Source organism: Pseudochaenichthys georgianus, chromosome 8 (assembly GCF_902827115.2).
Source record: "Pseudochaenichthys georgianus chromosome 8, fPseGeo1.2, whole genome shotgun sequence".
NCBI lineage: Eukaryota > Metazoa > Chordata > Actinopteri > Perciformes > Channichthyidae > Pseudochaenichthys > Pseudochaenichthys georgianus.
Window position 1 is genome coordinate 13,488,584 of NC_047510.2, and position 12,668 is coordinate 13,501,251.

Consider the following 12,668-nt stretch of genomic DNA (forward strand, 5'->3'; position numbering starts at 1 on the left):
CCTGCATGCCTTGTCTTGCCATCTATTATTAGTTAATAGAGTGAGGTGCGAGACAACATCTAATAAATAACGGTTTCTCATTTGTTTTGCTCATTAAATTAAGGTTGATTTATGTGATATTGATGGTTATATTTAACGTGTTGGAGATGCTTTGCTCCCTAGCTATATAACTTTATAATTCTGATTTGCAAGCACTCCAGCGCCATCATTTTCTTCTTCAAGTCTGACCTTTTTCCTCTCACTTGTTGTTTTTCTCACCTATTTTATTTTCTCATGCCTTTATTTAGTATGACACACACAAAGGTTAGAAAAGCGGACAGCTGTTAGTAGACCGGCCCCGGAGCCACGCACACACACGAGCATTTACATACACACACGGAAACCTCTGCATGATACCGCAGTGACACATCAACACTGTCAGCCTTTGCTCCTACCATCACACATGATTCTCTTTGTCAGTTTGGGTCACGGCCGAGGAGGAAGCCTTTCCCAGTTTGTCCCTGGACGGTGTGAAGCTGCCAGGCCAGGTGTACTCTGCAGTCGCTCCTTACGCCGGGCACCCAGGCTCTTATCTGCAGGCGCCCCCTCAGACACTGTGACACTGTGACCCCACACCATCGCTCCACTGCCTTCTACACACTTGTTTAACAACATACTCCTGGCCATAACAGAAAGTTAACTCACAGAACTTCAAAAACCTCTGACCCTCTTTTTTTGTAATACTCTCCACAACTGCCGTCTTGAGCTCAACATCCCTTTTGTTCTCTGTAAATGTCTGATCACGGCCCTTAAACCCCGCAGGCAGAAGCAGACCGGATGCAATGCGGTATATGTTTCTCCCATCTTCTCCTCCCGCACACAAAACACCATGGTATCCTCACATGCTGCATCTCCAGAGAACCCACTGTAAATAGAGATAACAACAAACATCCAACATGCCTTTTTTTTCTTCCCTTGAGCAGGCTGAGTGCATTAGTGACCTTTTAAAGTGCTGCCTCCCTAATGCTTTGCACACACCCCAAAGAAGAACAAACTACTAATAGGGCTACAAAGCTGACACACTTTAAACAAAGATCAGACCATTTCTTGGCTGTGAGGCAGTGCTCGCTAAATTAATGGTATTCAATTATGTAGCTGAGACAATTAAAGATTTTTGTAGGCAAAAAACAGCCAAATGTTTAAAGGTCTGGGCAGAATGAGGACCACAAATATGTAAACACACTGTTTTGATGCTGCAGTCATTTCGATAACGCTGTCTGTATCATCGTATAAACAACACCCATGGCTTTGCATTCACTTGCTTTACATTTACATTCCAATGGGAAATAAAAGGCTAGGATTCTGAAGAAAGAACGGCAATGCAGATAGAAAGAAATGAGGACACTGAATACAGTAAAACATATTCATTTTACTGTTTGGACCAAAGAAGAGACGGGGTTGTGGAGTGCATTGGAAATGGGAACCGTGTAGAAATGAATTTGTTTTCTTCATCTACAAAATGACCTTATTGGTTAGAATAGTGGGAGGCAGTAAGCTCACACCATACAACTCTAATTGCAGCAAATCTGTATATTTGTGTGCGTGTGTGTGTGTGTGTTTGTGTGTGTGTGCCAGTGTGCATGCTCGAGTGTGTGGAGTGCAGTGGTGTTTGCGTGAGCGGACATCAGACAGCGCTACAGGGCCCGCGGCACTGAGGCGAGGTGGATGTCAAAGAGGAGATATTACCCTCCACATTACTCCCACTCAACCAGGATAGGAACCATGTATTTCAGACATTAGCATGCAGATAAAATAAATATAGACAAGTGAGAGAAGTATTCACCTTAGCTGGCAAATTAAAACATAGAGAATAATACACAAAACCTCTCAGGGAGATCAGGAAATAAGTAATCATGCCAAACTTTTGATGCCACCAGATTCTTGTGTAACTTGGAGCAGTCTGCTGGTTCTGAGTAATATCTCCCCAAATGTAGCTCTGTGTGTCTCTCCCGCTGCTTCTCACAGTTTAATGGATGTGTGGCCGGCTAGTCATGCCGCCCTGTGTCACCTGTGCTGCGCTCACTTTGGGCAGTGAGAGAGCCATGGGAGGTCTGCGGGAGGCCAGAGAGGGGGAGAAATAGACATCTGTGATTAACACATACAGACACGTGTCAGTGTGGAGCGTTGACTGGAAGGCGCGCTGGGAGACGCTCACACACAACCTGCTCCTGACGGCAGAAGTTTGGCTAAATAAAGACACGGATAACAAGGAGGGGGAAATGCGGGGAGGCTGCGATGAGCCCACGATCACACTCAGATGGAAACGTGAGGGCCTGCCTGACATGAGTCGAAGTTAATAATTAGTTTGAGAGAAAAATTCTATTTTCAGGTGCCCGAAAAATGCACTCCTATACAGTACACACACACACACACACACACACACACACACACACACACACACACACACACACACACACACACACACACACACACACACACACACACACACACACACACACACCACCCAACACAACACCACACACACACACACACACACACACACACACACACACACACACACACACACACACACACACACACACACACACACACACACACACACACACACACATCACTGCATGCATCTCACACCTCCCTTTGGCATGTGCTATGACAAAGAATTGTTTGTAGTGTTTTTTAGAGGAACGAGAGGGCCTCCGGAGACAGTTTGGGGTTTGGAGCGATAATTACATTATTCTTCTCTATAACCATATGTTCGGATTGAACACGGCTCTCTCCCTCTCCACCTCAACAAGTTAATTGCTGAAATCTGGATGAGCTACAATGAAGAGAAAGACAAAATAACCAGTCATATCATAAGGATACAGGTTTTAGAGAAACTCCATTTAGAAGAGTGATATTATTACCCAAAATGTAGGTTTTAAACACTCATTGTATTCGCTTTCAGGTTCCCCTCCACAATAAAACTATTTTGCTATAGAGTTAGCTTGTTTGCAATCGCTTTCATCATGTGACCAAAATAAATTGTTGACAAGACTACACCACTGCAAACCAAGTTATAAAGTTTATTACCTAAACCCTTAACTTAAAATCAATTCTGACTCCACACGGTCCAACACTACTCACATAACAAGCAATATAATAAACCTGAACAAGTGGACACGGTTTAACAAACTGCGAATAACACGACTCAATTGGTGTTATGAGAAGCAACAAAACGTGTTAAAGATGACATCTAACTGAATACATTAACCCTGATTGGCTGGAAATAAGACAATGTTTGTGATAAATAGACAAGGTAATGAGATCCTGCAAGGTGAAGGAGACCTCGGGGAGGACAGCGGGACAGAGAAACTAAACCAACAACAATACCCTCACCTGTGTCTGGCTTCCAACTTCCTGTGCTGATCCTGATGCAAACTTGACTCGTTAAGAGGACGCTTTGAGGAGTCTTTGTCTCCGAGGAGTTACACAAGCAGAAACGCACACGCGCACGCACACACACACACACGCACACACTTAAGGGAACGGTTCCACGGAGAGATTCAGTGAGCCATCTGCCAAATTAGGCCATGAGCCATGAGCCCACAACTTCAGCGTTCTATTCAATTTTCAATTACTGGGCTAGAGGCTTAAGCACAAGGTCTGTTAACACACATTTGAACACATATTAATAGATGTTCTTGTCACACATGCGTCCAGTATGTGATAAAATTAATCATGCAGACATGACTGAGTTATTCATAATGTCTCCCTAATGTATAACTTGCTTTTTATATATGTTGTTAACGCTTGGCATTAAGGTTCACAGCAATAGAACAGCTTAAGTGAGATGTCAACACCGATCTACATATGTGCACACACATGAGCGCACAAACATACAATACATTCTGTTCATTAACAAACACATGCAGACACAACAAATGGCAACCAAGCCAGCTGCCCAGTGCCAAATACGTCCCTTTCAAAATGTCAGAGGCGTACATACTGTAGCAGGGAGGGTGTGAGGTGATACATGCACCCGACTGAAAATGTCAGTGTCACTTGTTGCCATGACAGTCGGCAAAGTTTGGCAAGGACTGGATTGCTTCAGCCAAAGGCCAGATGATTTTCTACCGCTAATTGAGCCTGCCGCCTCATGTATGGATATATACAGGCGTGTGCTATAAAAAATTGCAGGGAAATGTGAGCTTAATAAAAATAAAAAAGTAAATAACACCCCAACATATCGTTATTAGACTTTACCAGTGACATTAATCATTCATAAAATGAGTCACCAAACTAATGATCAGTCTGGAACCTATTCCAGAAGCAGCGTGTTGAAGAGTCGTTTAATAATAATAGCAATAATATATTTTATTTGGAAAGTAACCTAAGGGGAGTGGGCAGATGAAGCAAGTAAAAGCTCATTAAGGGGAACATTGCAGGATCTCCATGGCGCTTCCTTCCCGCTGATTGGTCATTGAATCAGTAAGCCCGCCCTAAGGTGAAGATACATGTAAAACATCCGTATGATGCAATACAATAAAGCCAATTAATGCAAGTTAGAGGCTTTTCAAACAAACTTTAAAGTTGGGTTTGTTAAGCTGCTGACTCAGCACTTAAGCACTCTGTTGTAGTGTGGCATTGGACTCCATTATATTTCCAAAGTAGTACTGAGTGGACTTACAGAAGTGACATGCAATACTCAGGGTTCTTTAAAGGAATGGTCCACTCATTAGATAATTAATCAAAACTTCAGTATTTAGTGAAACGTTATGTTTAAACCATACCCTGAAGAAATCAGCGATATTCCCCGGTAAATAATGATTTTATAGCTCTTTTTTATCAAGACCTGTATATTCCGTCTGGCCGCCGCCATGTTTGCCATTTTCAGTAGTCACGTGATGGTCGTGACGTCATCCATGCGTTCACTTTGTCAACACACGGAAACATGGCGGAGTATTTCAGTTCGGACTCGTCAGCAGAGGAACAAGTTTTGACCAATGTGAAGAGATTGGATGGGGGAATTCAGCCATACATATCAGTATGACAATACGACACCCTCTGTCCTAAGACCCTCACATCGTACAAGGAAAAACTTCCGAAGAAAACCCCCAGTTTAAAGGGAACATGGGAGAAACCTCAGGGAGAGCAACAGAGGAGGGATCCCTCTCCCAGGACGGACAGACGTGCAATAGATGCCGTGTGTAAATTGAAAAGATAATACATTTGCAACATAGGTAGTCCAAATGTTTGGAAATGCATGTGTGTATAATAGGAAGATGATATAAGATACTATATGTATGCATGTAGTACCACCCTTGCTAGCGATTCCCTCTCTAGTTTAGCATACTCAGCTTCGTTGTCCCTGGCCATAGAATCACGATTCTTCGAAAACCAAACACATGGATTACGTCACGTCCGGGAAATGGCGGCGCCCACAGTGTTGATGTTATTTCGGTATATAATCAGTTTAAAATCACTGATAATGTCATCGGATTAAAAAAAAAGAGAGAGAGACTGGCAGAGACTGGTCTGTTTTATCGGATGATAATTTTTAAAAAATGAGTGTCATGAGCATACCATTCCTTTAAACAACATATGCAAGGACTTTCAATGTCCGTTTTGTAAACTATCAAGGCTTTAATCATTTTTCCCTTTAAATTCTCAAACTTTCAGCGATTAAAGCACCTGCGGGAACAATGATTGCTTCATTTTATTACTGTAAAAATAAATGATAGCTGAACAGATTGGCTTAAGGCAAAGATATAATTGAATAGTTTCAAACATCTTCTACTGAGGGTTTTCTTGCTTGCTTGTTGTAAAGCTTATGACAATAGCACATGGTCTCCAGCTGCATTGCATCTACCCCTAGATACAATGTCCAAACATTTACTCCATTTAGGCCATGGACGCAACATAGATTTATATACATTATATATATGCATAGATTGACTTTTACTGTCAAAGAGCTTGTTGCCAAATCCTGTAATTATTAAATGCGAGGGTCAATCCAGCCTTATGCAGCAACATATCAGCTCGAGGTTGAATGCAAAATGTGCAAGAACAAACAACTGTAATTTTCTATTTAGAGCATTCAATAAAATGGAAAATATATTGTTAAAGGTGGGGTAGGTAAGTTTGAGAAACCGGCTCGAGATCGCTAGAATTTGAAAATACACAACCGGAGAAAATCTGCCACTTCCTTATAGAGCCCCTCCTCCAACACACACGAACGCGCACATGACCAATGAGGGCACGAGATAAGTTTGTGCCCCGATGGAAGGCTGACAGGCAGGTAGGCCATCCAATCCGGGCCGGCTAAACGGATTGGTTGTACTTTTTACAGTATTACGGCTTCTACAGATTTTTTGTCAAAGCACTTAAGATATTCATTGCTATCGGGATGTTAAGAGCATTCCATGGAATATAACAAAAAGTGTATCTGGACCCGGTTTCTGAAAATTACCTACCCCACCTTTAATGTGTTACCCTTAAACATTTTCTTTTTACAAATGATAAATTGTGCCAGCCAGTGTTTTTCTGGTGCTCTCTGGCTGTGTGAAGCAGCTGCATGACTGTATTCCTGGAGGCGATATGAGGCAACAGTTGACAAATTATTATGGAAATGTTATAAATTACTATAATTGGCTTAAACCTTGTGGTTGCCAAAAGTTACACATATTATGCAGGCAAGTTTTGAAAAGCATAATTTCTGTTTTGTGAAATAAATCAGTACAGTTCTATTTTAGGTTCAGGTTGACATAAACAATTTATCTTTGTCATTTCCTTATCAATATGTGATAGCTTAAATGTGTTGTTGACCATTTACAGTCGCGAGTGTCTTTATATAACGTCAAACATTCAAGTCAACAGCCGAACTACAGGGAGGTCGAAGCAACAATAATCATCAGGCAAACAGGTCATAATACTGAAGACGAATGAACATCAGAGTTGATTTTCTACGACAACTATTGCCTATCGCAGATTTCATTCAAACTGAGCCAATAACTTTGAGACACATCCACACCATCTGGTTTCTAAAGAAGCGTTTCTTAATCATTTCTATCTTTAATACGAGCGGCACGATGGCCCAGTCGAAATCAGTGTGTGGAGTGTTTGTAGTATCCTGTCTCTGTTACCAGTCTATACATGTTAGTCCTGTAAAATCTGAGGTTACCCAACCTCTCAAACATAAGAACTTTGACCTCTTTTCTCTACTGATTCTCCCTCCTCTACGGCATCAGCTCCACCTCCCTCAATAGACTCCAGTGTGTCCAGAACGCAGCCGCCAGACTCCTCACCCACACCAAATCATGGCATCATATCACCCCGGTCCTCAAAGAACTCCACTGGCTCCCCGTTTCACACCGCATCCACTACAAACTCCTGGTCCTCACTTACAAAGCCCTGCACCATCTGCCCCCCCCCTAGCTCACTGACCTCCTCACCCTCTACCAACCACCCCGGTCCCTCAGATCCTCCTCAGCCGGTTTGCTTTCAATCCCCAAGGCCAAACTCCGGAGCTTCGGGGATAGAGCCTTCTCTGTGGCAGCCCCGAAGCTCTGGAACTCCCTCCCCCAAGACCTCCGTGAGTCTGAGTCCCTCACCCTGTTCCAGTCCCGCCTCAAAACCCACCTCTTCAACTCTCTATCCATAAGCCCCCCCCCTCTCAATCAACTTCCTCCTGACTGCTTTTCTGTTGTGTTTTTTTTTTTTTTGGTTCTGTCTTTGTTTTTGTTTTGTTTGTCTACCCTCCCTCCCAAATGTAAAGCGTCTTTGGGTTCAGAAAAGCGCTATATAAAATGAATATATTATTATTATTAAGAGAGATGGATGTTCAATTATCTCCAGATTATTAATATCATGTATCATCTTTACCGAGAAAACAGCACTGTTTTTAGATGAGGGTCCCTAAAGCTGCAAACAGGGGTAATAAATCCGTATTAATTGACCAAGCGTCTTTGACACTATATACTGTACCTCCATGCACACATACACAACATATCCCCAAAGGCAGAAAAAAGGGTATTTTCAACGTCCTTTGTTATCATAACGTTTTAATTATTCGAAGACTGTACATAAGTAGACACAACCATGGTGACCTCACCTGTGGTTTGTGGACTAACCTTTAGGAGCCTTGACAATTGCTTTTTGGCTCTAGCATTTTGGTTTAAAAAAGGGTTAAAGTACTGACAGTCGAAACAGAGAGCACTCAACTGCAAATCACAGTGGGAGTGACCTGTCAATCACACGGTAGCCAAGGCCCTAAAACACACCACCTTGCGTTATCGCCTATTTCCGAAGAAATAACTTATTGTAATGAAGAAGATTTGAAACTTGTGATTGGGACCCTCAAGTTAGCAGAAAATGTTTACTGAGGTAACAAATCATGTAAGAAGTTGGGTCATTTTCTCATAGACCTCTATACAATTGCAATTGTTATTGCCCCAGGAAAGTCACCCCCCTGGTGGTAGTTATAGAGAATGCAAGTGTAAGGCACTTCCACATTGGCTCATTTCTCAGACTCGGAGGTTGCTTTTTGTTGATAATACTATCAAAGCAGCAATCTGTTACTCATGTTCTCTTTAATTGGTGTTCAGATACATGTCAGTCCTTAGAGAGTGTGCACTTTGAAGACAAACCTTGTTTTTCAGCCTTCACAAGCTTCTGCCAACATTTCCTAATAAGAATGTAAACAGCGGCAAAATGTTAAGCTTCTAAATGACGAAGTAATTAAACTGTTCAACATTTACCTTTCATTGTTTTATATAAAACGTCTTGACGCCTAACGTTAAGTGAGACTAAGCCTGAGGTGGTGATATTTTAGCACGGACAGCAGATTCACATGATTTTACAGCATAAAGCAAACAAAAGCAGAGACTCCTGTCGTTTATAAGGACATGAACACACAACTGAAAGGATATCAACTGATCAGGATGTTGGTTTGTTTTCTTTTGGAATAGCCTCTTATCACTAGCCCAAACAGGAGAGTGGACATATAAATACATTTGTTTCTTTTTTCTCAGGGGAAATAAGTCTGAATGTTTGACAGCACATCAGAAGATATTTTTCTCCAGTTTAACGTTTGATTTCTGCTGAGCCTTGCAAAGTTGTGAGCAGCGAACCAGCACACTGACTCCTGAACCTTTTCACTCACAAACACATTTATGTTCCCCCTCACTTTCTTGGGTCTAAAGTCCATGAAATATACTTGCAGTACGGTCATTTCAGCACGTTTATTTGGCCACCATTCTGCTGTTATTGTTGGAAGTTTCCTTTCACAATGACAGAGAGTCATGCTGAGAAGACGTAAGAAAAGCACGTCTTTTATCCCTCAAATCCCTCTTGATGTTTACTCATTATTTGATATGAGTTGACTCAGCCCAAATAGAATCACTTATGAGGATTAGTTTTCTTTGTTTACTTTGTCCTTGGAGAACTGACAAATGCTAAAAAGGGTCAGTGTTAGTGTAAAGACTAAGCCTGTATAAATCCAGAGGTTATAAAAACCCTCACACACAGAAACAAGCAAACAGACTGATATTCTGACGTCTGGCAGTCATGCTGACACGCACACTTTGACAACACTAGCTTGTGCAACACATTCAACACAATCACCTCCTGATCCGGAAAAGGCCAAGTGTTGACTTTGACAAAGGCCAAATCGCTTCTCACTCTCTTTCAATTCCCTTCTTTTCTGTCTTCCTCTTTCCACCTAGTTCTGTGTACTACCTACTGCTTTTATTCTCCTGTTTTGTGTGTGTGCAAATTACAGATGATGTGTTGTACGCCTGAATCTGACGATTGGCGGTAAAAACAGATGATGTAATTAATGAAACGTTCAGTGTATAAAATGTCTGAAATTTGAGAAAGATTTCCATCTCATTTCCAGATAATCCAAAACCCAGAGATATTTAATGTATAATGATATAACATAAAATTATATAATGAAAATCAGGTAATCTTCCTAAATTAAAAAGCTTAAAGGATACAAATGTTCAGCAAACTGAACGTATTAGTCAATTATCAAAACTGTTACTCATTATTAATTAGTTAATTATTTCCCACATGAAATACTTATTATTTATATAAAAACTGTGACATTTGTCCATTTTCTTATTAGCTTGTCATTTCTATACACTTCACTGTGCTAAATGCACAGCGTTGTGTTTGGTCTTTCCCAGTAAAAGGAATCCGGTGGCAAGACAAGAGGACATGTGTTGGCATCAAAGTCTCCAGGGGGAAAATATCCAGTGTACCTGAAGATCTCTTTCTCTCTGGCTGGCTTTTACCAGCCTGTGTTTCTGTCCGGGCCACTGGATTCTTCCAGGATAAAAGCTCTTCTTTCTGTCAGTCTCTCCTGGGCTGTTTCTCTGTGGCGCCACAGGGGAACAGTGAGTGAGCCAAGAGTGAGCCTCCGAGAGCAAATTATGTACATTTAAATGAACCGTTTCCTTGGGTCTGCTCAGCTCAGCGCTGAGAGGGAGTTCAGACGGAACGGAGCGGGAACAGGAGGTTGAGAGGGTGTGTGTGTGTGTGTGTGTGTGTGTGTGTGTGTGTGTGTGTGTGTGTGTGTGTGTGTGTGTGTGTGTGTGTGTGTGTGTGTGTGTGTGTGTGTGTGTGTGTGTGTGTGTGTGTGTGTGTGTGTGTGTGTGCGTGAGAGTGTATCAGGGATACATACGGTGCAGCCCTGAGTAGGAGTGTAAAACTTGAGTGGACCCCAGGCCCTCGCTTAGCCTTAATAGCTTTCCTGTCCACCTCCTCCTGCTGCATTAGAGTTACATTTCCACTCTTGGGGGACGTTCCATCTTTTATATATTTATTTATTCTATTTTCTGTGGCTGCCCAAATGCACCCGCTTCATCCACACAGTCACAGGCTCACTTCAAAAGCCACCTAAACTCTCCTGCTGGGGTTTAGCAGTGATGGAGAGACGAGGAAAGTGTCAGCAACCATCAGTCCAGCTCACACACACAGGCGCACACACACACACACACACACACACACACACACACACACACACACACACACACACACACACACACACACACACACACACACACACACACACACACACACACACACACACACACACACACACACACACACACACACACACACACACACACACACACACACACACACACACACACACCTGTGGCTTTGTTTCACATTCAGACAATGCATCATGGAGACTCCTTTGTTTGTCAGGCTGTTCCATTATTTACCTCCTCTCTTTCCCCATCCACCTGAGCCTTCGGATGCCATTTATCATCCCTTGGAAACCTTGCGTCCGCTCGAACTCGAAAACCTGATGAATAAGTAAACTAATTCCTCCACACTGCCACACACTTCCTGTCCTTTTCACAGGAACAAAGACAAAGCGCCGGGATACAGTGCTGCAGTCTCGGCCCTGAGTGGTCTCCACACACACCACACTGTGAAGGCTTTCACTTCTCTACCACATACAAAAATATTTCCCGAGCTCGAAAAGCCTTTCTTTGATTCTCGAATCCTTTAATGCTTTGAAAATTGTTCTACAAGTCATTAAAGTCATTAAGTTACATGATAAGAAGAACTCAGTAATAGTGTTAAATCGGCCTCTTGAGAGATTAAACCGCCTCTTGCCTTATCCGCTGTTCCTATACTTTCTGTCCTGAAGCTTATATAAAAATACATCCCAGCATCATCTTCAGTCTTCAGCTCCGGCTTTCTCCATGCTTCCATACAGTCCGCTGTTTTCCAGCCTGCCAGTCAGTTATTGTAGTTGCTGTATGAGCATTTCTGTCCGTCCAATGAGCTGGAGTCAGCCAAATATCTGATCTGCTGTTAGTTATTCAATTACTTCACCCGGCTGGCCTCCGCGCCCTGGGGCTGCTGATTGCGGGTAACAGGGGATAAGGGTGGGGGGGGTAACAGGGGATATGGGTGGGGGGGTAACAGGGGATAAGGGTGGGGAGGTAACAGGGGATAAGGGTGGGGGGTAACAGGGGATAAGGGTGGGGGGGTAACAGGGGATAAGTGTGAGCTGTCCTGTGTGGAGCTGCCTTCTCCCTGCAGGAGGAGCAGGAGGCCTCCCCGCAGTATAACGCTCATTTCCCGCATTAAGATTTAGCTCAAATTTAGCCAATTAGAACAATAATTAGTTGTCATGTAATTTCCCTATACTGCTGCCAACCTGTTTCCTCTGTGTTTTAGTCTCGTGGTGTCTGGCGGCAAATGTGTGTGTAAATCCCTGCGAGCGCCTGTGTGTGCTTGAAGTAATTGATATTGTGAAAGTATTCCCATGTGGACTGTAAGCTCCCAACAAGTTTTAGGCGCACTAATACCAACAAGGCTTTAAGCCGCAGGCATACCCTGGATGAAATATTTGCTGTGTCTGCCAGGAGACAAATCTATTCTCTGCTTCCAGTGAAATACTGTCTATGCGGCAATATCTTATTTGTAGGCTGAGACCAGAGTCTCACAGGGACCAATTGGAGCTAGCTCTTTCCACTCCTGTGCTTTGTGTGCTAATTACAGGGGTCAGAAAGACTGATGGCTTAACAGAGAAGGTTAGAAGAGGAGGTTATCAGTATCCAACTCCCTCTCTGCTCTCCCTTATTTCATTTTCTGTTTTTATTTATCCTTTTCCACTGGATGATCATGGATGAGTAGACAAGAAATATCCCATCCATGAGCTG